The sequence below is a fragment of the Hyla sarda genome, chromosome 1 (genome assembly GCF_029499605.1).
Source record: "Hyla sarda isolate aHylSar1 chromosome 1, aHylSar1.hap1, whole genome shotgun sequence".
NCBI lineage: Eukaryota > Metazoa > Chordata > Amphibia > Anura > Hylidae > Hyla > Hyla sarda.
In genome coordinates this window covers 422,473,580-422,499,227 of record NC_079189.1, presented here as the reverse complement: position 1 = coordinate 422,499,227, position 25,648 = coordinate 422,473,580, and the positions used below count along the sequence as shown (strand labels likewise).

The following is a 25,648-nucleotide window of genomic DNA, read 5'->3' as shown; positions in this document are numbered from 1 at the left end:
CTACAACCACAAAGAGTCCTCCGCTTCTAACAAGTCTCCTTTTTTCGTGGTGTATGGACATCACCCTTTGCCTCCTCTTCCGTTGCCCACCTCCTCGGAAGTACCCACTGTCTTTAATCTTGTCCGGGATTTTCTATCCATCTGGCGCGAGACGCGCCAATCTCTTCTCGCAGCCACCTCTAGCATGAAGACACAGGCCAATAAGAAATGTAGGGTTCCTCCAGTTTTTGCCCCAGGGGACAAAGTGTGGCTGTCTTCCAAGTACATCCGATTTAGGGTCCCTAGTTACAAATTAGGTCCCCGTTACTTAGGTCCCTACAGAATCAAGAAGAAAATGAATCCCGTGGTCTATCAGCTCCATCTCCCTTCCTCCCTCAGAATACCTAATTCTTTTCATGTCTCCCTTCTAAAACCAGCAATCTTCAACCGTTTTTCCCCCAAGGACATTTCTCCCACTCCTGTGTCTGGAACTTAAGATGTGTTCCCCTTCAAGGAGATTTTGGCATCCAAAGTGGTTAGAGGGACAAAATTCTTTCTGGTCGACTGGGAGGGCTGCGGTCCTGAAGAGAGATCTTGGGAGCCAGAGGAGAACATCCTAGACTGCAGCCTCATCCTCAAGTTCTTGGGTACCAAAAAGAGGGGGAGACCAAAGTGGGGGGCACTGTTACGCTGAGTGCTCCGGGCCCCCTGCTGGCCTCAGAGCGCTCACAGCGTGTGTCCCCAGGCTGCGCTCCGGCGTCTCGGCGTGTGCATCCCCGCTCTCTAGGGCGCGCATGCATCGGGACTCTTTGATCTAAAGGACCAGTGCACAGGTGATTAGTGCCTGGTCCAAAGTGGTTTATTAAGAGTTAAGCTTTGTGAGTGCTTTGAGGGAGTGCTGGTTGGACTTAATTAGGCCTCACCTGTGCACTGCCTATAAGTACCGTCTCCTCCCACAGCCTCCTGTCGGATCTTTGTTGCCTTTGTGCCTGAGAGAAAGCATTCCTTGTTCCTGTGTTACCCTGCCTGTTGCCGTTCCCGTTGCTACTGACTTCCGCCTGTGAACCTGTGCTGCCTGCCCTGACCATTTGCTACGTCTGACTACACCTTTGCCTGATCCTCTTGTACCTTGCCTTATCTCAGCAGACAGAGAGGTTGAGTCGCTACTAGGTGGAACGACCTGGGGGTTACTTGCCGCAGTAAGTCCATCCCGCTTTGCGGCGGGCTCTGGTGAAAACCAGTAACTCCTTAGACTCCGTTCCCCTGATACAGCCCATGTCATCACCTCTCTGGCACAGCGGATCCACCACCAGCCTCCGCTACCAGCCTGGATCCTGACAATTTTTTGGGCACCAGTTGATAAAAAAAAAAAATCCAGCTTGCACGAACCTGGCAATGTCCATAATAATAGCAAAAAGAATAAGAAACACATGATGTTTTGGCACCTATATAAATCATTGGTACGGCCTCACCTGGAATATGCTGTTCAGTTTTGGGCACCTGTCCATAAAAGGGACACTGCGGAGTTGGAAATGGTGCAGAGACGCGCGACTAAACTAATATGGGGCATGGAACATCTTAGCTATGAGGAGCGATTAAAGGAGTTACAATTGTTTAGTCTTGAGAAGAGACGTTTAAGGGGGGATATGATAAACGTATATAAGTATATTAATGGCCCATACAAAAAATATGGAGAAAAACTGTTCCAGGTTAAACCCCCCCAAAGGACGAGGGGGCAATCCCTCCGTCTGGAGAAGAAAAAGTTTAGTCTCAAGGGGCGACACGCCTTCTTTACCGTGAGGACTGTGAACTTATGGAACGGTCTACCTCAGGAACTGGTCACAGCTGGAACAATTTACAGCTTTAAAACAGGATTAGATACATTTCTGGAACAAAATAACATTAATGCTTATGAAGAAATATAAAATCTCATCCCTTCCCCAATATCGCGCCACACCCCTACCCCTTAATTCCCTGGTTGAACTTGATGGACATATGTCTTTTTTCGACCGTACTAACTATGTAACTATGTAACTATGTAACCTAGATGAAAGAAGGAAGTACTGGGAAAAATGAGATGACGTCAGGGTAGCCCAGCATGCCTTTCAGCTATAACATTACCCTAGGTTATCCAATCATTTGCTTGCATTGATGTGTCATACAGCTCCTAGGCCAATAGGAATCAGCACAGGGGTGGGTTTTAGAGGCTGATAAAGCCCTATGCACTGCATTGTGGCCACCATTTTAGAGAGAGCGCAAGAACTACTGATGCCAGAATACCTTCATAAATCCTTTACAATTCCAAAGCAAGCTGAAAACAGCTTTAATCAGTGGGCTGCCCTAAAACAGTGACCTCCTGTCACCTGCAGTTCTGTGTACAGTCAGTGCACAACAAATCCCAGCCAGCAGTGTACCGGCCCTTAAAACCTATCACATTACAAATATCTAGCAAACTGAGCAAAGCAGTGGGCTGACCTGTATTTTAGCAATATGTATTTAAAGCATTGTGAATGCGGCATAGCCATATAAGTACAAGTTACTTGTATTTTCTCTGTTAAATCAAACAAAGTATTTTGCCTGGGTTAAACAGAACAATGCAGTCAAAATCTGTTAGTTACCATTGGATATCACATATCGCCACAACTTTGCCTTAAAACCACTTTAAAACTACTTGAATACATTTCTAGATGACCATAACAGTGTTATATAAGCCTTTAGAGCTCTTAGGCAGTGTTATACACGTGTTTCATTGCCGGTTGGCAAGGAAGTTGTTCGCTGTGAACCAAACAAGTTCATTCATCTCTATTAGTTAGTTACTATTTAAATACCGTATTTATCGCCGAAAAGCCGCTGCAGTTCAATGATTTAAAGCGGGCGCTTTAAATCAATGAACTGCAGCGGCTTTTGCAGGTGCAGAGACCTGCCGTCGCTGCCCTATTCTCTGCCCCTGCCTATCCTGCTTATCCCCCCCCGTTTTTTTTGACCCCGCAGAAGCCCCCAGGAAAGGCAGGGGGAGAGAGGCCGTCACTGTCCGCTTCTCTCCCCCTGCCTTTCCTGGGGTCTAGAGCCCTGCTGCCACCACTTCTCTCCCCCTGGCTATCGACGCTGCTGCCACATTGCTTCCCCAATACCGGTTTTATGATTACCTGTTGCCGGGGTCGGGTCCGCGCTGCTTCTGGTTCCGGTATGCGCTGCGTCTGGCTCCGGTGTGGCGTCTATGCGTCGTTGCTATGCGCTGCGAGGCGCAATGACGAGTGACGCGACATCACTCGTCATTGCGTAACGCAGCGCATAGCAACGAAGCATAGACACCACACCGGAGCCAGAAGCAGCGCGGACCCGACCCCGGCAACAGGTAATCATAAAACCGGGGATGGGGGAGGCAATGGGGCAGCGGCGCCGATAGCCAGGGGGAGAGAAGCAGCGGCAGCAGTGCTCTAGACCCCAGGAAAGGCAGGGGGAGAGAAGCGGGCAACGATGGCCTCTATCCTCCTGCCTTTCCTGGGGGCTTCTGCGGTTTCAGAAACAGTGTATCGGGGTATACACATGCACACACATGCACCCTCATTTTACCAAGGATATTTGGGTAAAACACTTTTTTTTACCCAAATATCCTTGGTAAAATGAGGGTGCGTGTTATAGGCCAGTGCGTGGTATACCCCGATAAATACGGTATTTGAAGCAAAACCTTTTCTTACCAATTTAAATATTTTCTGTATGTTCTTTAATATATATATATATATATATATATATATATATATATATATATATATATTATATATATATATATATATATATATATATTAAATGACTAGTTTATTGTGACCAGCAGGACATATAGTCTAAGAGATGACCTATTGCTGCTTGCTATGAATAGGACAACTTTAAATTCAGCAAATAAATTATCAACATGATTAATGTGCTATAGATCATTGTGAATATAGATGTTAGGCACAGTGAATGAAATGTTTATTCGTTGCCGTGTTGATTTTATACATTCCAAGTCGCTACTCTATCAGACATAATCAGGCTTAACAGCGGGCTGCTGAGAACAATATGAACCCAAATGAATTTCCAGAGAGTCCTCTGCCGAATATCTTGTACTTAGGTATCCAGAAGTAATGTGTTGTATTGACAACAATTTGCTAAGTATGTTAGACATTTTAGAGGCAATCAGCCACCAATAACACTGCCCACATGCCCCGGCTCAGTTATATAAGGTCACAGGAATGCCATTTGGAATCCACCCTAAGCGCTGACATGAACATTTGATGTTATGACCTTTCTGATATATATCCCCCACCTCCAACTCCTTTAGGGATCCCTAAAAGAGTTGGAGGTGGTGATATATTACAGATGCTGTTGCAGAGGGATAAGCTGCACTGGATGTGATTATACCTATGCTTGATTCAGTGTTGTGCCTGAGTCTGCACATCTTATCGGGTAAGCGTCCTTGATTCATTACGGTGTTTCTTTATATGGGTGGCTACACTATGGAGCGCTCTCGCTATTGTGTTTTATACAACTTTTTTGATGCCATGTTTGTATTCTGTGTGTTGTGGATTGCCGTAAAATTTCCAGATGTGTAAAAAGAGGATAAAACAATTAGAGAGGTTATCCAGTATCTAAAAACGTATCCCCTATCCGCAGGATGAGGGATAAGTATCAGATCGCGGGGGTCCAACTGCTGGGAGCTTCATGCCATGGTTAACACACTGCATTCATGCAGAGAGACGAGGCTCCAGGCGGGAGATTACGGGGGTCCCAGTGGTTGGACTCCCAGTGATCTAACATAGAGGGGGATAGGGGATACATTTTTAGATACTGGACTCCTCCTTTAAGAAACAGAGTTGATGTAGGGTTGTGGGGAAAAAAATCCAGAAGGGGAGCCCTCCTCAGGCACCATGATCATCTATAACAACCACATATAGGGGGGCACCCATGCATGAGGCCCTTTCCAATAAAGTTTAGGGAACCACTAAAAGTAGCCATTACTTTACTTACCTGTTAGCAGGTCTCCGTTCTTAACTCTGCAGGCTGGTGCAGGCCCTGGAGCACATAACAGGTCTTCCTCCTGATAATCCAGCCCAAGATATATTTATGTTATGATTTTTGTAAGACTCTTTTGGGGCTTGTAGAAGCTTGAGGGCTTGAGGTAATTGTAAGACCCCTTTCACACTGCCGTTGGTCCCCGTCGAGAATGGCCATTAAAGTAAATATTTTTGTCACTTTTTAACGGATGTCCTCGTGACTTGGAGCAACAGGCAAAAACGGGTCCTAGACTCTTCCATTTACTATTATAGGGGCCACCAGGACCCGTTATTTTTTGACGGGAATAGCGGGAGAAAAATACACTATTCGTGTGCCAACGACAGTGTGAAAGTAGCTTAAGCATCACATCAACCTAGGGCTATATCTTAGGAATCGTTCTTTTCCTCATTATGGCTAGAATTCATAAGCTTCTGCATTATAAATGCTTCTTTGCCAAAAGGCAAAGAAAAGCATCTACTAGACCATGACTGTTATGATAAGCATGTTCGCTTTAGAAGGTAACTCCACTGAAAACACATTATTACCCTGTTACTATGACCTTTGGCTCATCTTTAAAGTATAGTGTCTCTCTAGAGGCAGCCATCTTTAGGGTATATTTACACGTAAAGTTTCTTGTGCATATTTGATGCTGGAGATTTTAAAGTATGCTACGGAATTTAATGTGAACTGAATGACTGAACACAGCCTCAAATATGCGCAGTATACTGTACGTATAAATTGACTCTAAAAATATATTTTTCACTAACTTCTCCATATAGGTCCTTCTTTCATGGTGCCACTCCGTTACTGTAACGCCGAGCGCTCCGGGTCCCGTATCCATCCCGGAGCGCTCGCGGCGTCTGGTCTCCTGCAGCTCCCTGGTCTCTCATTCTGACCGGGAGCGCTGCTACAGTGCTGCCGACGGGGATGCAATCCGCGTGGCGGCACTAGTCCGCTTGCAGATCGCATCCCCTTCTGATTACCTGCCCCGTCCTCTGTCTCAGCCCCGGCGCGCGGGGTCCCGCTCTCTAGGGCGCGCGCGCGCCGGGTCTCTCAGATTCTGTTCCTAATCAGTCCTAATTACTGTGAATACTATATAAACTCACTTCCCCTTCCTGTCCCTGCCGGATCTTGTTGCCTAGTGCCTTGTGAAAGTGTTTAGTGTGTGCCATAACCTGTGTATCCAGACCTACTTCTGTTGCCCCTGACTACGTACCATTGCCACCTGCCCTGACCTTCTGCTACATCTGACCTCACCTCTGTCCAGTCCTTCTGTACCATGCCTATCTCAGCTGTCAGTGAGGTCGAGTCACTATCGGGGGATACGACCTGGGAGTTACCGCCACAGCAAGCCCATCCCTGCGGCGGGCTCTTGTGAAAACCAGTAACTCCTTAGAACTGGTCCCCTGGTACGGCCCGCGTCATCGCCTCACTGACCAGAGGATCCACTACCTGCATACCAGTCCGGATCCTGACAGTCACGCTCCCTTCCCTACAATACATCTCCATATCAGCAGTGCAGCTACAGATACAGATACCATTCAGGCAGCACAAAAAATTTGCAGGACAGAAGTAAATCACACTGGTTGATGGTGACCCACTATAGGTAAAAAAAGGAATGTAAAATGTAAAGGTCACATGACCAAAATACACACAGAAGATACATTGATTTTTGGGCAGAAAAGAACATTGAGAGAAGGTGAATAGAACACTGCTATATTAATAGGCATGAGTGCTGTCTTTACGTAAGGAGCACGGATGACCGTTTGCCTTATCCCATACTGGTAGCAAGAACCATATGAAAAAATAGAAATAGGCATTTCACGTACTTCACGTTGCGATTTCTATTCAGTTTTTAATGCATTCCATTAAAGTTTTGTAGTTTTTATTTTCACTTTTTCACTTTTTTTGGGAGCTGGATTTCTATTTTTTCATATGGCTCTATAATTTTTCACATATTTGTTTGAAAGATTAATGTTCACACAGCAAATACACAGCCCAGTTTGGCCTTGAGGAATTTTTCCTTTTCGCATTCTTCACAGCATTGTTTACTTACTGTAGTATACTTGGCACAGCTTTAGGTGACACATCATTGGTGATCTAGTATACCTCTTATGTCTTCATGTTACACATCCTTGCATATTTAGTATAGCTGTCATGTCTTCAGGTTCTACAGCATGACATACCTATTATACCTGTCACGCCTTTAAGTTGGTTGCGAATATCAGACCCTTCATACCTCTCATGTTTTCAGGTTACTCACATTATTGTTTACCCATATTAACTGTCACATCTTTAGGTGGGTTGTATCATCATTTACATCTGTTATACTTGACTTCTGGTTGACAACAACACTATTATTTACACATATACATTTTGGTTCAGATGGTAACACTTAATGTGTATGATGCTTGTTTTCTGACTATCTACAGGCTTAGTTGCTGTCCCAAGACCTGTAATGTCAGGTTCGGTCACATCAAATAGTCTGTCATGTTCATTTTTGCGTTGCTAAAATCATTGTCTTATCTACTGTCTTATCTGCAGTAGCTTCACTGAGCCCGTCACACATTCAAGCTCAGTTGTATAACCAAGCCTGTAAAGTTTTAAGGCTCAAACACATTGAATAAATGTGATATACCTTCAGACATAGACGAGAGACCCGGAGTAATTGCAGGGATGTTTGTCATTGCTGAAATTAATCTGGTTCTGTCACCCTCGTCACCGGATGTGGGTCGTGGTATTACCCCCATGTTCATTAAAAGGCCATACCATTTACCTACTCGCTTAAAGGTGTACTGTAGTGGAATATAACTTATCCCCTATTCAAAGAATAAGGGATAAGTTATAGATCACGGGGGGTCTGACTGCTAGGCTCCTGCGATCTTCTGTACGTGGCAGTGACAGTCCGCAGGAAGCACCATGCTGTCCCCAGCAGGAAGCTGCAGCAGACACGCCCCCTCCATGTATCTCTATGGGATACATTGTGGGGGCGTGTCGACTACCGCATCATGTGGGGACGGAACGCCTCCTTCCTGCGGACTGCAGCAGCCCCATACAGGAGATCCCGGGGGCCCCAGCAATCGGACCCCCGCAATCTATAACTTTTCCCCTATCCTTCAAATAGGGGATAAGTTATATTCCCCTACAGTATTCCTTTAATGGCTTTTGCCACTCAGACATAAGGCTAATCACATAACACTATTAATTATACCTACCAGACATCCAACATTTTGCTATCATTAGGCAAACGGATCATCATGTATCAACATCACATTCATCACATCAACTTGAATGTATCCTATAGCCACATCAGGTCATTCTTATCACATAGGAGCAGGCCTTCCCAAACCTTATATTCCAGTTCTTTATTTAGAAGCTTAATGCCTATCCCTATCTTATATGAAGGATAGCCTTATGCCTATCCCATGCATGCTTAAACTCTTTCACTTCTGCAGGAAGGCAATTCCATGCATCCATAAGACTAGGTTTCCACACAGGCTTTTTTTTCTTTAGTTTTTTTGAACAAAAGCCAGAAGTGGATTGAAAAGGAGTGGGAAATGTAAAGGAAGGACTTTTTTTTCTCCTTCATAATGGATCCACTTCAGACTTTGACTCAAAAACTGTAGTGGCAGTTAAAAAAAAAGAAAACACCAGAAAAACTGTGTGAAACCTAGCCTTACTCTCTCAGTAAACTAAACCTTTGTCATATTACTGCATAAACTTTTGCCCCTCTAATTAAAAACAATGTCCTCTTGTGGAGATTTTTCGTCCTTCAACCCCTTAACCCCTTACGACGAAGGACGTATATTTACGTCCTGCTCCAGCTCCCCCGATATGCCGCGGGGTCACGCGGTGACCCCGCGTCATATCGCAGCGGTCCGGCCGGGATCCCGGGCTAATACAGGACATCACCGATCGCGGTGATGCCTTGTATTAACCCTTCAGACACGGCGATCAAAGCTGACCACTTTGAAGCTGAAAATATCCCGGCTGCTCAGTCGGGCTGTTCGGGACCGCCACGGTGAAATCGCGGCGTCCCGAACAGCTTACAGGACACCCAGAGGGACCCTACTTGCCTCCTCGGTGTCCGATCGGCGAATGACTGCTCCGTGCCTGAAATGCAGGCAGGAGCAGTCAAGCGCCGATAACACTGATCACAGGCATGTTAATACATGCCAGTGATCTGTGTAAAAGATCAGTGTATGTAATGTTATAGGCCCCTATGGGGGCTATAACATTGCAAAAAAAGAGTTTAAAAAAAAGTGTTAATAAAGATCATTTAACCCGGGGTTTTTCCGTTTTTGCATTTTCGTTTTTTCCTCCTTACCTTTAAAAAATCATAACTCTTTCAATGTTGTTTATTTTTATTTTATTTACACTCGTTTTTTTTTTATTGGAAAAGGGGGGTGATTCAAACTTTTATTAGGGGAGGTGTTAAATGATCTTTATTCACTTTTTTTTTTTTTCACTTTTTTTTTGCAATGTTATAGCTCCCATAGGGACCTATAAACTGCACACACTGATATTTTACATTGATCAGTGGTTTCTCATAAGAAACCACTGATCGATGATTCTGCCGCTTGACTGCTCATGCCTGGATCTCAGGCACTCGGACAGCATGGAGGCAGATAGGGATCCTCCGGCTGTCATGTAAGCTGTTTGGGATGCCGCGATTTCACTACGGCGATCCCGAACAGCTCCCTGAGCTAACGGCATGGTTTTACTTTCACTTTAGACGCGGCATTCTTTGAACGCCACATCTAAAGGGTTAATAGCGCGGCACCGCGTTATAGATCAGGAGCGGACTCATGATGTACCAGTACGTCATGGGTCCTTAAGAGGTTAACCCCTTCCCTAATAAAAGTTTGAATCACCCCCCTTTTCCCATAAAAAAATAAAACAGTGTAAATTAAAATATATGTGGTATTGCCGCGTGCGTAAATGTCCAAACTATAAAAAAATATTGTTAATTAAACCACACAGTCAATGGCGTACACGTAAAAAAAATTCCAAAGTCCAAAAAAAGCGTATTTTTGGCCACTTTTTATACCATTAAAAAAATTTATAAAAAGTTATCAAAAAGTCTGATCAAAAGAAAAATAGTACCGATTAAAAACTTCAGTTCACGCCGCAAAAAATTAGCACTCATACCACCCTGTACGTGGAAAAATATAAAAGTTATAGGGGTCAGAAGAGGACATTTTTATACGTATATGTCACGATTCGGCTGGCTGGAGGTGGATCCTCTGTGCCAGAGAGGGATTGGTGTGGACCGTGTTGGTGGACCGGTTCTAAGTTGCTACTGGTATTCACCAGAGCCCGCCGCAAAGCGGGATGGTCTTGCAGCGGCGGTAGCAACCAGGTCGTATCCACCAGCAACGGCTCAACCTCTCTGACTGCTGAAGATAGGCGCGGTACAAGGGAGTAGACAAGAGCAAGGTCGGACGTAGCAGAAGGTCAGGGCAGGCAGCAAGGATCGTAGTCAGGGGCAACGGCAGGAGGTCTGGAACACAGGCTAGGAACACACAAGGAAACGCTTTCACTGGCACAATGGCAACAAGATCCGGCGAGGGAGTGCAGGGGAAGTGAGGTATAAGTAGGGAGTTCACAGGTGAACACACTGATTAAGCCTGCTGCGCCAATCAGTGGCGCAGTGGCCCTTTAGATTGCAGAGACCCGGCGCGCGCGCGCCCTAAGGAGCGGGGCCGCGCGCGCCGGGACAAGACAGACGGGGAACGAGTCAGGTATGGGAGCAGGGATGCGCATCACGAGCGGGCGCCTCCCGCATTGCGAATCGCATCCCGGCTGAGAGGGATATTGCAGCGCTGCAAATGCGAGGATGCTGCGAGCGCTCCAGGGAGGAGCGGGGACCCGGAGCGCTCGGCGTAACAGTACCCCTCCCCCTTGGGTCTCCCCCTCTTCTTGGAGCCTGAGAACCTGAGGATAAGACTTTTGTCTAGAATGTTGTCCTCAGGTTCCCAGGATCTCTCTTCTGGGCCACAGCCCTCCCAATCCACCAAAAAAAATTTTTTCTTTCTGACAGTCTTGGAGGCCAGAATCTCCTTCACGGAGAAGACGTCAGAAGAACCGGAAACAGGAGTGGGGGAAACAAGTTTGGGAGAGAAGCGGTTAATGACGAGTGGTTTAAGGAGAGAGACATGGAAGGCATTGGGAATACGAAGAGAAGGAGGAAGAAGGAGTTTGTAAGAGACAGGGTTAATCTGGCACAAGACTTTGAAAGGGCCAAGATAGTGTGGTCCCAGTTTGTAACTGGGGACACGAAAGCGGACATATCTAGCGGAGAGCCATACCTTGTCTCCGGGAGCAAAAATGGGGGGAGTTCTTCTTTTCTTATCAGCAAATCTTTTCATCCGGGATGAAGCCTGTAAAAGAGAATTTTGGGTCTCTTTCCATATGGTGGAAAGATCACGAGTCACTTCATCCACCGCGGGCAAACCAGAGGGCAAGGGAGTAGGGAGGGGGGGAAGAGGGTGACGGCCGTACACCACGAAAAATGGGGATTTAGCAGAAGATTCGGAGACTCTGAAGTTGTATGAGAATTCGGCCCATGGTAGAAGATCTGCCCAGTCATCCTGGCGGGAGGAAACAAAATGCCGTAAATAGTCACCCAGGACCTGATTAATTCTTTCTACTTGCCCATTGGATTGGGGATGATAAGAAGAAGAGAAGTTTAATTTGATCTTGAGCTGTTTACAGAGGGCCCTCCAGAATTTAGACACGAATTGGACGCCTCTATCCGAGACGATATGCGTGGGCAAACCGTGAAGGCGAAAAATGTGTACAAAAAATTGCTTTGCCAACTGAGGCGCTGAAGGAAGACCAGGAAGAGGAATAAAATGTGCCATCTTGGAAAATCGATCAACGACCACCCAAACAACTGTGTTGCCACGGGATGAGGGTAAGTCCGTAATAAAGTCCATACCAATCTGTGACCAAGGCTGTTCGGGGACAGGCAGAGGATGAAGGAGGCCAGCAGGCTTCTGGCGAGGAGTCTTATCCCGGGCACAGACCGTACAGGCCCGCACAAAATCAACAACATCAGTCTCCAGAGTCGGCCACCAATAAAAACGAGAGATGAGTTGCAAGGATTTTTTGATGCCCGCATGGCCTGCGAGGTGGGAGGAGTGTTCCCATTTGAGAATCCCGAGACGCTGGCGTGGAGAAACGAAGGTCTTCCCTGGAGGAGTTTGCCTGATGGAGGCTGGAGAAGTGGAGATCAGACAGTCAGGAGGAATGATGTGTTGCGGAGAGACCTCTACTTCAGAGGCATCAGAAGAACGAGAGAGGGCATCGGCCCTAATGTTCTTGTCAGCAGGGCGAAAATGAATTTCAAAGTCAAAACGGGCAAAGAATAACGACCACCTGGCCTGGCGAGGGTTCAGTCGTTGGGCAGACTGGAGATAGGAGAGATACTTGTGATCAGTGTATATGATAACTGGAAATTTTGATCCCTCCAGCAGGTGCCTCCATTCCTCAAGCGCCAATTTAATGGCCAATAGTTCTCGATCCCCGATGGAGTAATTTCTCTCCGCCGGGGAGAAGGTCCTAGAAAAAAAACCACAAGTCACAGCATGCCCGGAAGAATTTTTTTGTAGAAGGACAGCTCCAGCTCCGACTGAGGAGGCATCTACCTCCAATAGGAAGGGTTTAGCTGGGTCAGGTCTGGAGAGCACGGGAGCAGAAGAAAAGGCAGACTTGAGATGTTTAAATGCGTCTTCCGCTTGGGGAGACCAGGACTTAGGATTGGCATTTTTCTTGGTTAAAGCCACGATAGGAGCCACAATAGTGGAAAAGTGTGGAATAAACTGTCTGTAATAATTGGCGAACCCCAAAAAACGTTGGATAGCACGGAGTCCGGAGGGGCGTGGCCAATCTAAGACGGCAGAGAGTTTATCTGGGTCCATTTGTAGTCCCTGGCCAGAGACCAAGTATCCTAGGAAAGGAAGAGATTGACATTCAAAGAGACATTTCTCCATTTTGGCATAAAGTTGATTGTCCCGAAGTCTCTGAAGAACCATGCGGACATGCTGACGGTGTTCTTCTAAGTTGGCAGAAAAAATCAGGATATCATCCAGATAAACCACAACACAGGAATATAGGAGATCACGAAAAATTTCATTAACAAAGTCTTGGAAGACGGCAGGGGCGTTGCAAAGGCCAAAGGGCATGACCAGATACTCAAAGTGTCCATCTCTGGTGTTAAATGCGGTCTTCCATTCGTCCCCCTCCCTGATGCGGATGAGATTATAAGCACCTCTTAAGTCCAGTTTGGTAAAGATGTGGGCACCTTGTAAGCGATCAAAGAGTTCCGAGATAAGAGGTAAGGGGTAGCGTTTTTTTACCGTGATTTTATTAAGTCCGCGGTAATCAATGCAAGGACGTAGGGAGCCATCTTTTTTGGACACAAAAAAAAATCCAGCTCCGGCAGGGGAGGAGGACTTGCGGATAAACCCCTTTTTTAAATTCTCCTGGATGTACTCCGACATGGCTAGAGTTTCTGGAGCAGACAGAGGATAGATTCTGCCCCGGGGTGGAGTAGTACCCGGGAGGAGGTCAATAGGACAGTCATAAGGCCTGTGAGGAGGTAAAGTCTCAGCTTGCTTTTTGCAAAAAACGTCAGCATAGTCCATATAAGCCTTAGGAAGACCGGATACAGGAGGAACCACAGGGTCACGGCAAGGAGTACTGGGAACCGGTTTAAGACAGTCCTTGTGACAAGAAGTACCCCAGTTCTTGATTTCTCCTGTGGACCAATCAAGGGTTGGGGAATGGCGTTGAAGCCACGGTAATCCAAGAAGAATTTCAGAAGTGCAGTTGGAGAGGACCAAAAATTAAATTTTTTCGTGATGAGGTCCGATGCACATTAGGAGAGGTTCCGTGCGGTAACGCACGGTACAGTCCAATCTTTCGTTGTTAACAGAATTGATGTAGAGGGGTCTGGCGAGACTGGTCACCGGGATGTTGAACCTGTTGATGAGAGAGGCCAAAATAAAATTTCCTGCAGATCCGGAATCCAAGAAGGCCATAGCAGAGAAGGAGAAGGTAGAGGAAGATATCCGCACAGGCACAGTAAGGCGTGGAGAAGCAGAGTTGACATAAAGAACTGTCTCACCCTTGTGCGGAGTCAGCATACGTCTTTCCAGGCGGGGAGGACGGATAGGACAATCTTTCAAGAAGTGTTCGGTACCGGCACAGTACAGGCATAGATTCTCCATGCGGCGTCGTGTCCTCTCTTGAGGTGTCAAGCGAGACCGGTCAACTTGCATAGCCTCCACGGCGGGAGGCACAGGAACGGATTGCAGAGGACCAGAGGAGAGAGGAGCCGAGGAGAGAAACCGCCTCGTGCGAAGAAAGTCCATATCCTGGCGGAGCTCCTGACGCCTTTCGGGAAAACGCATGTCAATGCGGGTGGCAAGATGAATAAATTTTCCTGCATGTAGTTATGATTTTTTCCAGAAGTACGACAAAATTAAACCTATATAAGTAGGGTACCATTTTAACCGTATGGACCTACAGAATAATGATAAGGTGTCATTTTTAAGGAAATATGCACTACGTAGAAACGGAGGCCCCCAAAAGTTAAAAAAATTTGCCTTTTTTTCTTCAATTTTGTCGCACAATGATTTTTTTCCCATTTTGCCGTGGATTATTGGGTAAAATGACTAATGTCACTGCAAAGTAGAATTGGTGATGCAAAAAATAAGCCATAATATGGATTTTTAGGTGGAAAATTGAAAGGGTTATGATTTTTAAAAGGTAAGGAGGAAAAAACTAAAAAACAAAAACTGAAAAACCCTGCGTCCTTAAGGAGTTAAGGACCAAGCCCATTTTGACCTTAAGCACCATGCCAATTTTATTTTTGCGTTTTCGTTTTTTCCTCCTCGCCTTCTAAAATCCATAGCTCTTTTATATTTCCATCTACAGACCCACATAAGGGCTTGTTTTTTGCATGACCAATTGTATTTTGCAATGAAACCTCCCATTTTACCCAAAAATTTATGGCAGGAAATATAAAGGAAAACCACAATTTTGAACACTTTGGAGGGTTTAGTTTTCTCACTGTACACTTTAGGGTAAAAATGAAATGCGTTCTTTATTCTCTGGGTCAATACGAATAAAATGATACCCATGGCTAGATACTTTTCTATTTTTTGTACCGCTTAAAAAAATCTCAAACTTTTTGTAAAAAATCAGTAATATAAAATCGCCCTATTTTGACCACCTATAACTTTTTCATTTTTCCGTATATGGGGTGGTATGAGGGCTCTTTTTATTGATACCACATTTGCATATATAAAACTTTTAGATCACTTTTTATTTTAAAATATTTGAATAAAATGTGACAAAAAAGCAGCATTTTTTACATTTACGCCGCTCACCATACGCGATCATTAACATTATATTTCGATAGTTCGTGATGATACCAAATATGTTTATAAAAAAAAATGTTTACGCTTTTTGGTGGTAAAATGGGAAATAAGGAAAATTTTCATTTTTATTGGGGGAGGGGACTTTTCACCTTTTTTAAACACTTTTTATGTTCCCATAGGGGACTATAAATAGCAATCAGTTGATTGCTAATACTGTTCAGTGCTATGCATAGGACATAGCACTGATCAGTATTATCGGCTATCTTCTGCTCTGGTCTGCTCGATCTCAGACCAGAGCAGAAGATGCCGGGAGACGGCCGGAGGCAGGTGAGGGGACTTTCGGATGCTATTACAGATGATCGGATCCCCGCGGCAGCGATGCAAGCAATCCGATCATCTATTTTAACATGTGCACTGCCGCAGATGCCGTGATCTGTATTGATCACGGTATCTGAGGGGTTAAAGGCGATCGCCGATATCCGCCATTACCGGCGGGTACCCGGCTGCTGATAGCAGCCGGGACATGCAGTGTATGACACGAGCACCACTCCGATGCTCGTGGTCATACAAATGACGTGAATGTAAGCCCTGGTGCGCTAAGTACCACCGCACCAGGACGTACATTTATGTCTGTGGTCGTTAAGGGGTTAAATATACTCTCCTCCTGTTACTTTTGTATTTTTCCTGTAAATAGTTTTTTTTTTTCAGATCTGGTACAAATTTTTCAGCTTGCTTTACAGAGCCCTTCCAAACAACAACAAAATATTGTCTATATAACAATGATAAAAGACCAAGGGGGAGATTTATCAAAACCTGTCCAGAGGAAAAGTTGCTGAGTTGTCCGTAGCAACCAATCAGATTTCTTCTTTCATTTTTCAGAGGCCTTTTCAAAAATGAAAGAAACGATCTGATTGGTTGCTATGGGCAACTCAGCAACTTTTCCTCCGTACAGGTTTTGATAAATCTCCCTCATGTGATTTTTGTACAAACGGGACTCTTCCCTTAAATAAAACTCAAATTATTCCACAAAAAAGTTAGTATTACTGAGTCCCCCATCACATTCCCCCATATCCACACTGTCAAACAAAGAAACTGTTATGGGTCAAAATAAATTGAAGGCAAATTGTACATGCTGAAATGATATTTGGCCACTTTAGTCATCAGACTTTATTGCTGGAGTATGGCATCTTAGGTAGCCTACACGATTTCTAATTCTGTAGTAATTCTACTCATCAACAAGAAGACTTCAGCATAACTTCTATTTACGCAACTGCTGAATAAGTCAAAAAGCTTTGTGGTTTTACTAATTGTAGAAGCTTAGGATCTAACACTCACAGTGATGCCACATGCAAATTCACTTAAAGGGGTACTCCGGCCCTGAGACATCTTATCCCCTATCCAAAGGATAGGGGATAAGATGTCTCACCGTGGGGGTCCCACCACTGGGGACCCCCGCAATCTTGTTTTCGCCACCCACCTGTTTGAGCTGCATGCCGCAGTGCCAGCTCACAACCAGCCTGGTGGCAACCACGGGGCCGGAGTATCGTGGCCGGGGCAGGAGTATCGTGATGTCACGACTCCCCCTGTGACGTCCCCGCAAAATAACAAGGCAGTTTTTTTTTGTTGCTGAGTGGATTTAGAGCAGCAATGCAAAGTATAAACTTAACACTCTGCTTTTGGTGTGTGTGCACTGGGGTATGGGGTGTCTGCAGAAAGGCTTCCAGTTCTCCTGTCTCATGAAGCAGTGGGGATTGTTCATGATATTTAAAAGGAATCTGTCAGCTCTATATCTTTCATAGAGCTCAAGTGTCAAGGAGTTGCTGAGGCGCAACATACATCTCTCCCACACCTCTCTGTGAACTGCATAAATGATGTGCAAGGCTCACCTTCCAGCACTTAGCATTGTATGTCAATCAGTCAAAGCAGGGAGGGGTTGGGGAGGGAGGAGACATGCATGCTGCTGGTCAGCAACTCCTTGGCACTTGCATTCTATGCATGATATAGAGCTGACAGATTCCTATTAAATATCATGATCAATCCCCACTGCTTTACAAGACAGGAGAACTGGAATCCCTTCTGCAGACCCCAGTGCGCACAAAAAAAAAAAAGCAGAGCAGAGTGCTCTAATTCAACTAAAAACAATCTCTATGTATTCATGTGTAGTGACCACTCCCTAGCACAGTCAGCCTTCACTGTGTAATATAATCCGTCAGCATCAAGCTTGGACCCCTATTAGGCCTCAGAGTTATGTGTGGTGTCCCGGTACCGTATTGCATACCGTACCTTGTATGGTGGTCCCCAAAGTCAGAGTTACTACGTTCAGGTAGGGTCCCCCAGGTGGGACAGCCCTTAGTCGCCTCCTCCTTCTCTAACTTAATGATGCTATTATGTATATATTTAATAATGTGTATACTTAATATAGTGTATACCTTGTTAGCGTCGCAGGACCTTCGGTCATGTAACTGTGTTAATTCCTCCATGGTATGTTGGAGGACTTTTGGAGGTCCTTGGGTCACATGTGACAGTTGTATGGACCAGTGAGCTTAAGTCCAGCCCCTACCCATATAAGGGAGCTGTAGCCAATTAACACTCTCTTGGGTTGCTGCTCTCGTGGATGCCGGACTAGCAGGACGGAGCTCCGCAACTTTCAAAGACAAGTTAGGCCAGAAGTCTGCCGGCCTCAGCATAAAACGAAACCGTGAGTTAAAATCTCAATCCCCACTAAAGCTAGCGTGATTACTGGACCAAATCTAAACCCCTAAATCCAGTGGATCACCGCAACAATTATGTTCCTAAGCTCAATAGACTCACGAGGTCCCAACCACTTTTCACACTCTAATAGACTCTGTTGTATGGACTGTTCCAGTTCATTATTGCCTAAAATCTTCAGTAAAAGTTCTGACAAGTTTCTGCAAATCTTCGGTTGTGGACAATCAATTATTTCCTATCTCCAGATCGCTTTTGGGAAGGGTGGCGGTAGGACAAGCATGCAGAGAATAGCCCTCACCCTGGCATCACAAATAGAAAGGGTTAAGCAAGCACCTTTAGTAACCGTACAGCTACACTCCCATATACCCTACTCCCCCAAGCTACCACATATGTTTTTATAGTGAGTGCACAGATTCTAAACAGCTATTTAATAATAGGCAGGTATAGAGGAGGGAGGCTTCTTTTAAGTGGATAAAGTGTTATTTTTCTTTACACACAAGGTTACTATTACTACTGTTACTATTTTTTTGTATTTCTCCTTTTTTTATTCTAGCATATGTAATCATCACAACACCACAATTGGCGCCGATATACAGTACATATTTCCTAAGTGAAAGTGCTGAATGTGCACAAATCTAAAGTTCTGCAAATTTTCTGAAGTGTAAAGTAGACTGAATGGTGTTTACTGTATGCAGGCAAAACACATAAATAGAACTAATTAGGATTCTGAAACAAGATTTGGTTTATTTGTTAGAATAATTGAAGTTTATCGCTACATTGAAGCTACATTTTATGCCAGATATTGAGATTTATTAGCAATTCCCTAACATACTTTTATTAGATAAAAGGCTTTTTTACAGAAACTAAGCTACAGTGAGATGAAAAAGTGTTTGCTTTATTTAATCTATTTTGCATATGTGTCTCATTTAATTGTTTCAGATCTTCACATAAAATAAAAGTGAAATAAGATTAACTCAACCTGAGCAAACACAATTTATTGAAAAGAAACAGGTTGTCCAACACCAGGAATTTCTGGTGAACGGCAAAATTGACGGTTTTCAAAAGAGATGAGCAAACTTTTGAAAAATTCGATTCGAACGATTCGCTGAATTTTTCCCCAAAATTTGGTTCGATCCGAATTTATTTGCGCCAAATCTAAATTAACTCCTTAAGGACCCAGGGTTTTTCCATTTTTGCATTTTCGTTTTTTCCTACTTAAATTTTAAAAATCATAACTCTTTCAATTTTGCACCTAAAAATCCATATGATGGCTTATTTTTTGTGCCAACAATTCTAATTTGTAATTACGTCAGTCATTTTACCCAAAAATCGAGGGCAAAACGAGAAAAAAAAATCATTGTGAAACAAAATTGAAAAAAACGCCATTTTGTAACTTTTTGGGGCTTCTGTTTCTACACAGTAAATTTTTTGTAAGAAATGACACCTTCTCTTTATTCTGTAGGTCCCTATGATTAAAATGATACCCTACTTATATATGTTTGATTTTGTCGTACTTCTGGAAAAAATCATAAATACATGCAGGAAAATGTATTGATAGGACTTATTGATCGCTTTTTATTCATTTTTTCATGATATAAAAAGTGACCAAAAATACACAATTTTGGACTTTGGAATTTCTTTGCGTGTACGCTATTGACCGTGCAGTTTAATTAATTAACCATTGATCAATGATTCTGCCTGGATCTCATGTCTGGATCTCAGGCACTGAGCAGTCTTTCAGCGATTGGACACCTGGAGGCAAGGTGTGCTGTAATTTAGTCACGGACATCCCGAACAGTCCCCTGAGCTAACTGGCAATGATTTACTTTCACTTTAGACGCGGCGTTCAACTTTGACCATATAGTGGCTGAATGACACAGTGTGGAGTTGGCAGCTGCATGAGTAGACATTAGGCCTTCACAATACCTAAGATTAAAAGATGAATTCTGAAATTTAAACTGAAGATTTTGGGTAGCTAGTGCTATCATAACAAAATTTTTATTCCCAGACCCAGGCTCAGCAGCATCAGTAAACCATATATTGCCTGAATGGCACAGCCTGGAGTTGGCTGAAGCATGAGGAGACCATATAGTGTCTGAATGACACAGCCTGGAGTTGGCAGCAGCATGAGTAGACACTAGGGCTTCACAATCCCTAAGATTAAAAGATTAATTCTGAAATTTAAATTTAAGATTTTGGGTAACTAGTGCTACCATAACAAAAATTTTATTCCCAGACCCAGGCCCAGCAGCATCAGTAAACCATCTTTTGCCTGAATGACACAGCCTGCAGTTTGCTGAATATGAGGAGACCACTGAAATCTATGATTTTTACATTTAAATTTAAGATTTTGAAATTGAAATGAAGGATTTTGAAATTGAAATTTCCATACTCTGCCTGACATACTTATTGCATATATGAGGGGAATACAATACACTTCACTTCGCTTAAAAAAGTATTTGTCTAGAACAGCAGCAGGTGTGTACTATTGGCTGTCCTTTCACAGTATATAGACCCTTGACAGATTAACAGGTACAAAATAGTACACTGCTTAGATGTAGGTATGTTGTATGCACTTATGAGGGCAGAAAAATGTGCTACAATACACTTAAAAATAGTTATTTTTACCTGTGTCCCGGATTCCAAAATTCCTTTACAATCAGAAATTGTCAGAATACCACCTGACATTCAAAATAATAAAATGATACATACGTTCTCTGAAGAAAATTATCCTTCATTAGATGACAATATGAGTATTGTGTGTTCCAGTGACATTAGCTTATCGGAGGAACAGGAAAACATGATACAACTTAATTCTGAAACTGAAGAACCACAAGAAAGAATGAACGACTTAAAGCCTACTGGGACTGAGGAACTTCAAAATGGTAAATCTACCACCTGGGATAGTCAGTCAATTCCAGCAGCCGGTGGTCAGTATCCACAGTTCCCTGTTTCTGCTAGTCCTTGGCAATTTACTTTTATTATTGATCTGGTATCAACATGGCAATAATGCTGAGAGAGTAACTCAAGGATACCCACATGTTTCCTACAATACACAGTCAATATATGGAGACCATATAGCGGCTGAATGACACAGCCTGGAGGTGGCTGAAGCATGAGGAGCCCATATAGTGGATGAATGGCACAGCCAGAAGTTGGATGAAGCATGAGGAGACCATATAGTGGCTGAATGGCACAGCCTTAAGTTTGTGGCAGCATGAGGAGACCATATAGTGTCTGAATGGCACAGCCTGGAGTTGGCTGAAGCATGAGGAGACCATATAGTGTCTGAATGGCACAGCCTGGCATTGGCGGCAGATGAGGAGAAAATAGGACCTCACAATCTCTAAGAATAAAAGATGAATTTTGAAATTTCCATTGAAGATGTATGGTACCTAGTGCTACCATAAACATATATAGGTAATAGGCCCAGCAGCATCACTAAACAATGTAGTTGCTGAATGACACAGACTGGAGTTGGATGAAGCATCAGTAAACCATATATTGGATGAATGGCACAGCCTGGAAGTGACTTAAGCATCAGTAAAACATCTATTGGATGAATGGCACAGCGTGGAGGTATGGAAGCATGAGGATACCATATAGTGTCTAAATGGCACAGCCTGGAGTTGGCAGAAGCATGAGGAGACCATTGAAATTTAAGATTTTTAAATTTATATTTAAGATTTTTAAATTGAGGATTTTGACATTGAAATTTTAACTCTCAAGTTTTAGTGTCCCAGGCCCCGGCATGTGGGTACAAAGGACCATACCTAACAATGAGTCACATGTCACATGGCAGCACAATGACAGAGCCTGGAGGTGGCATCAGTATGAGGAGACCATATAGTGTCTGAATGGCACAGTCTGGAGGTAGCTGAAGTATGAGGAGACCATATAGTGGCTGAATGCCACAGCCTGGAGGTGGCTGAGGAATGAGGAGACCGTGTAGTGTCTGAATGGCACAGCCTTGAGGTGGCTGAAGCATGAGGATAACATATAGTGGCTGAATGGCACAGCCTGGAGGTGGCATCAGGAGTCCTGAAAGTGACCTTAATGCAAGGAATTTCTGAAACTGGGGGCCAGCACCTTAATTATGTTTTGCAGTATCCATGGCAGCACAATAAGAGAGCCTGGATGTGGTAGCATCAGCATGAGGAGACCATAGAGCAGCACAATAAGAGAACCTGGAGGTGGCAGCATCAGCATGAGGAGACCATAGAGCAGCACAATTAGAGAGCCTGGAGGTGGCAGCATCAGCATGAGGAGACCATATGGCGGCACAATGACAGTGCCTGGAGGTGGTAGCATGAGCATGAGGAGACCATATGGTGGCACAATGACAGAGCATGGAGGCGGTATCATTAGCATGAGGAGACCATAGAGCAGCACAATGACAGAGCCTGGTGGTGGTAGCATTAGTATGAGGAGACCATAGAGCAGTACAATGACAGAGCCTGGAGGTGGCAGCAGCATGAGGGCCATGCCAACTGAGGGTTGAGTCTGAGGAATCCACCGACTGTTGACTGGGGGTGTCAGATGCTATTTAGGATGAAATGGATGACCGAGTGAACCTAACTTGGGATGAAGTGGATGACCAAGTGAACCGATCAATCTGGGTTGCTGGTCGCGACACGACTGCTAGCTGACACCGGGAGCTCAGACCTCACGCTGTGACTCCGGCTGTCACACACCCCAACTCTGCTGTGACCTCTGCCTGCTCCTGATGAATTTAGCCATTCCTCTGTGCACTTTCTGGCACTACTCTGCCTGACATAATTATTGCGCATATGAGGGGAGTACAATACGCTTCACTACGCTTAAAACAGTATTTGTCTAGAACAGCAGCAGGTGTGTACTATTGGCTGTCCTTTCACAGTATCTAGGCCCTTGACAGATTAAAAAGTACAAAATAGTACACTACTTAGATGTAGGTATGTGGTATGCACTTATGAGGGCAGAAAAATGCGCTACAGTACACTTAAAAAAGTATTGGTGTAAAACACCAGCCAGTGATTACTTTTGGCTGTACTTTCACAGTATGTAGGAACCTTGACAGATTAACAGGCACAAAATAGTACATCACTTAGATGTAGGTATGTGGTATGCACTTATGAGGGCAGAAAAATGCGCTACTGTACGCTTAATAAATGTATTGGAGTAAAGCACCAGCCAGTGATTACTTTTGGCTGTCCTTTCACAGTATGTAGGCCCTTGACAGATTAACAGGCACAAAATAGTACACAACTTAGATGTAGGTATTTGGTATGCACTTATGAGGGCAGAAAAATGCGGTGTAGTACGCTTAAAAAAACTTATTTTAGTAAAACACTAGCTGGTGATTATTTTGGCATGACTTTAACAGTATCTAGGCCCTTGACAGATTAACAGGTACAAAATAGTACACTACTTAGATGTAGGTATGTGGTATGCACTTATGAGAGCAGAAAAATGTGCTACTGTACGCTTAATAAACGTATTGGGTTAAAACACCAGCCTGTGATTACTTTTGGATGTCCTTTCACAGTATGTAGGCCCTTGACAGATTAACAGGCACAAAATAGTACACCACTTAGATGTAGGTATGTGGTATGCACTTATGAGGGCAGAAAAATGCGGTACAGTACGCTTAAACAAACGTATTTTAGTAAAACACCAGCCAGTGATTACTTTTTTCTGTCCTTTCACAGTATGTAGACCCTTGACAGATTAACAGGTATAAAAAAGTACACTACTTAGATGTACGTATGTGGTATGCACTTGTGAGGCCAGAAAAATGCGGTACAGTACGCTTAAAAAAAACTTATTTTTGCACAACACCAGCAGAAGACAACAGTGCTGCAGCACAAAAAGCTAAAAACAAAATTTCACTCTTTCAAGGACTATTAGGAATGGACCGCTGGGTATTATACGATCTACAGACTAGTATAACCAGTATATTTGTGGAACAAATTCTTCCTGCCTCCTCTACTAAGGTTTATTGTTACGCCTAGCGCTCCGGGTCCCCGCTCCTCCCCGGAGCGCTCACGGCGTCTTTCTCCCTGCAGCTCCCCGGTCAGTCCCGCTGACCGGGAGCGCTGCACTGTCATGGCCGTTGGGGATGCGATTCGCACAGCGGGACGCGCCCGCTCGCGAGTCGCATCCCAGGTCACTTACCCGTTCCCGTCCCCTGCTGTCATGTGCTGGCGCGCGCGGCTCCGCTCTCTAGGGCGCGCGCGCGCCAGCTCCCTGAGACTTAAAGGGCCAGTGCACCAATGATTGGTGCCTGGCCCAATCAGCTTAATTGGCTTCCACCTGGTCCCTGACTATATCTAACCTCCTCCCATGCACTCCCTTGCCGGATCTTGTTGCCATTGTGCCAGTGAAAGCGTTTCCTTGTGTGTTCCTAGCCTGTGTTCCAGACCTCCTGCCGTTGCCCCCGACTACGATCCTTGCTGCCTGCCCTGACCTTCTGCTACGTCCGACCTTGCTTCTGTCTACTCCCTTGTACCGCGCCTATCTTCAGCAGTCAGAGAGGTTGAGCCGTTGCTAGTGGATACGACCTGGTCACTACCGCCGCAGCAAGACCATCCCGCTTTGCGGCGGGCTCTGGTGAAAACCAGTAGTGACTTAGAACCGATCCACTAGCACGGTCCACGCCAATCCCTCTCTGGCACAGAGGATCCACTACCTGCCAGCCGGCATCGTGACAGTAGATCCGGCCATGGATCCCGCTGAGGTCCCTCTGCCTTATATCTCTGATATCACCACGGTGGTCGCCCAGCAATCCCGACAGATCGCCCATCTAACCCACCAGCTGTCGGAAATGTCCACCATTGTGCACCAACTTCAGTCGCAACTTCAGCAGCAATCATCTCCTCCGCCAGCTCCTGCACCCCTTCCGCAGCGAGTGGCCACTCCTAGCCTCCGCCTGTCCTTGCCGGACAAATTTAATGGGGACTCTAAGTTTTGCCGTGGCTTCCTTTCGCAATGTTCCCTGCACATGGAGATGATGTCGGACCAGTTTCCTACTGAAAGGTCTAAGGTGGCTTTCGTAGTCAGCCTTCTGTCTGGAAAAGCCCTGTCATGGGCCACACCGCTCTGGGACCGCAATGACCCCGTCACTGCCACTGTACACTCCTTCTTCTCGGAAATTGGAAGTGTCTTTGAGGAACCTGCCCGAGCCTCTTCTGCTGAAACTGCCCTGCTGAACCTGGTCCAGGGTAATTCTTCCGTTGGCGAGTACGCCATACAATTCCGTACTCTTGCTTCTGAACTATCCTGGAATAATGAGGCCCTCTGCGCGACCTTTAAAAAAGGCCTATCCAGCAACATTAAAGATGTTCTGGCCGCACGAGAAACTCCTGCTAACCTGCATGAACTCATTCATCTAGCCACTCGCATTGACATGCGTTTTTCTGAGAGACATCAAGAGCTCCGCCAGGAAAAAGACTTAGATCTCTGGACACCTCTCCCACAGTCTCCACTGCAATCTGCGCCTAGGCCTCCCGCCGAGGAGGCCATGCAAGTGGATCGGTCTCGCCTGACCCTGGAAGAGA

The 25,648-nt window shown here is 44.9% G+C and overlaps 1 protein-coding gene across 6 annotated transcripts in view; it reads right to left on the bottom strand.

Moving 5' to 3' along the window:
• Positions 1–25,648, bottom strand: part of CRYBA4 (crystallin beta A4) — a 135,964-nt gene that overhangs the window by 47,453 nt on the left and 62,863 nt on the right. Inside the window, exon 3 of one of the 6 annotated variants that reach the window (XM_056529424.1) lies at positions 4,984–5,053. The exons of 4 other annotated variants lie outside the window; for them this stretch is intronic. The gene's annotated coding sequence lies outside the window, so the exon portion shown is untranslated. Of the gene's footprint in view, positions 1–4,983; positions 5,054–16,878; positions 16,948–25,648 lie in introns of those variants that run through there. One more of the 6 variants, XM_056529438.1, reaches the window with a different exon arrangement.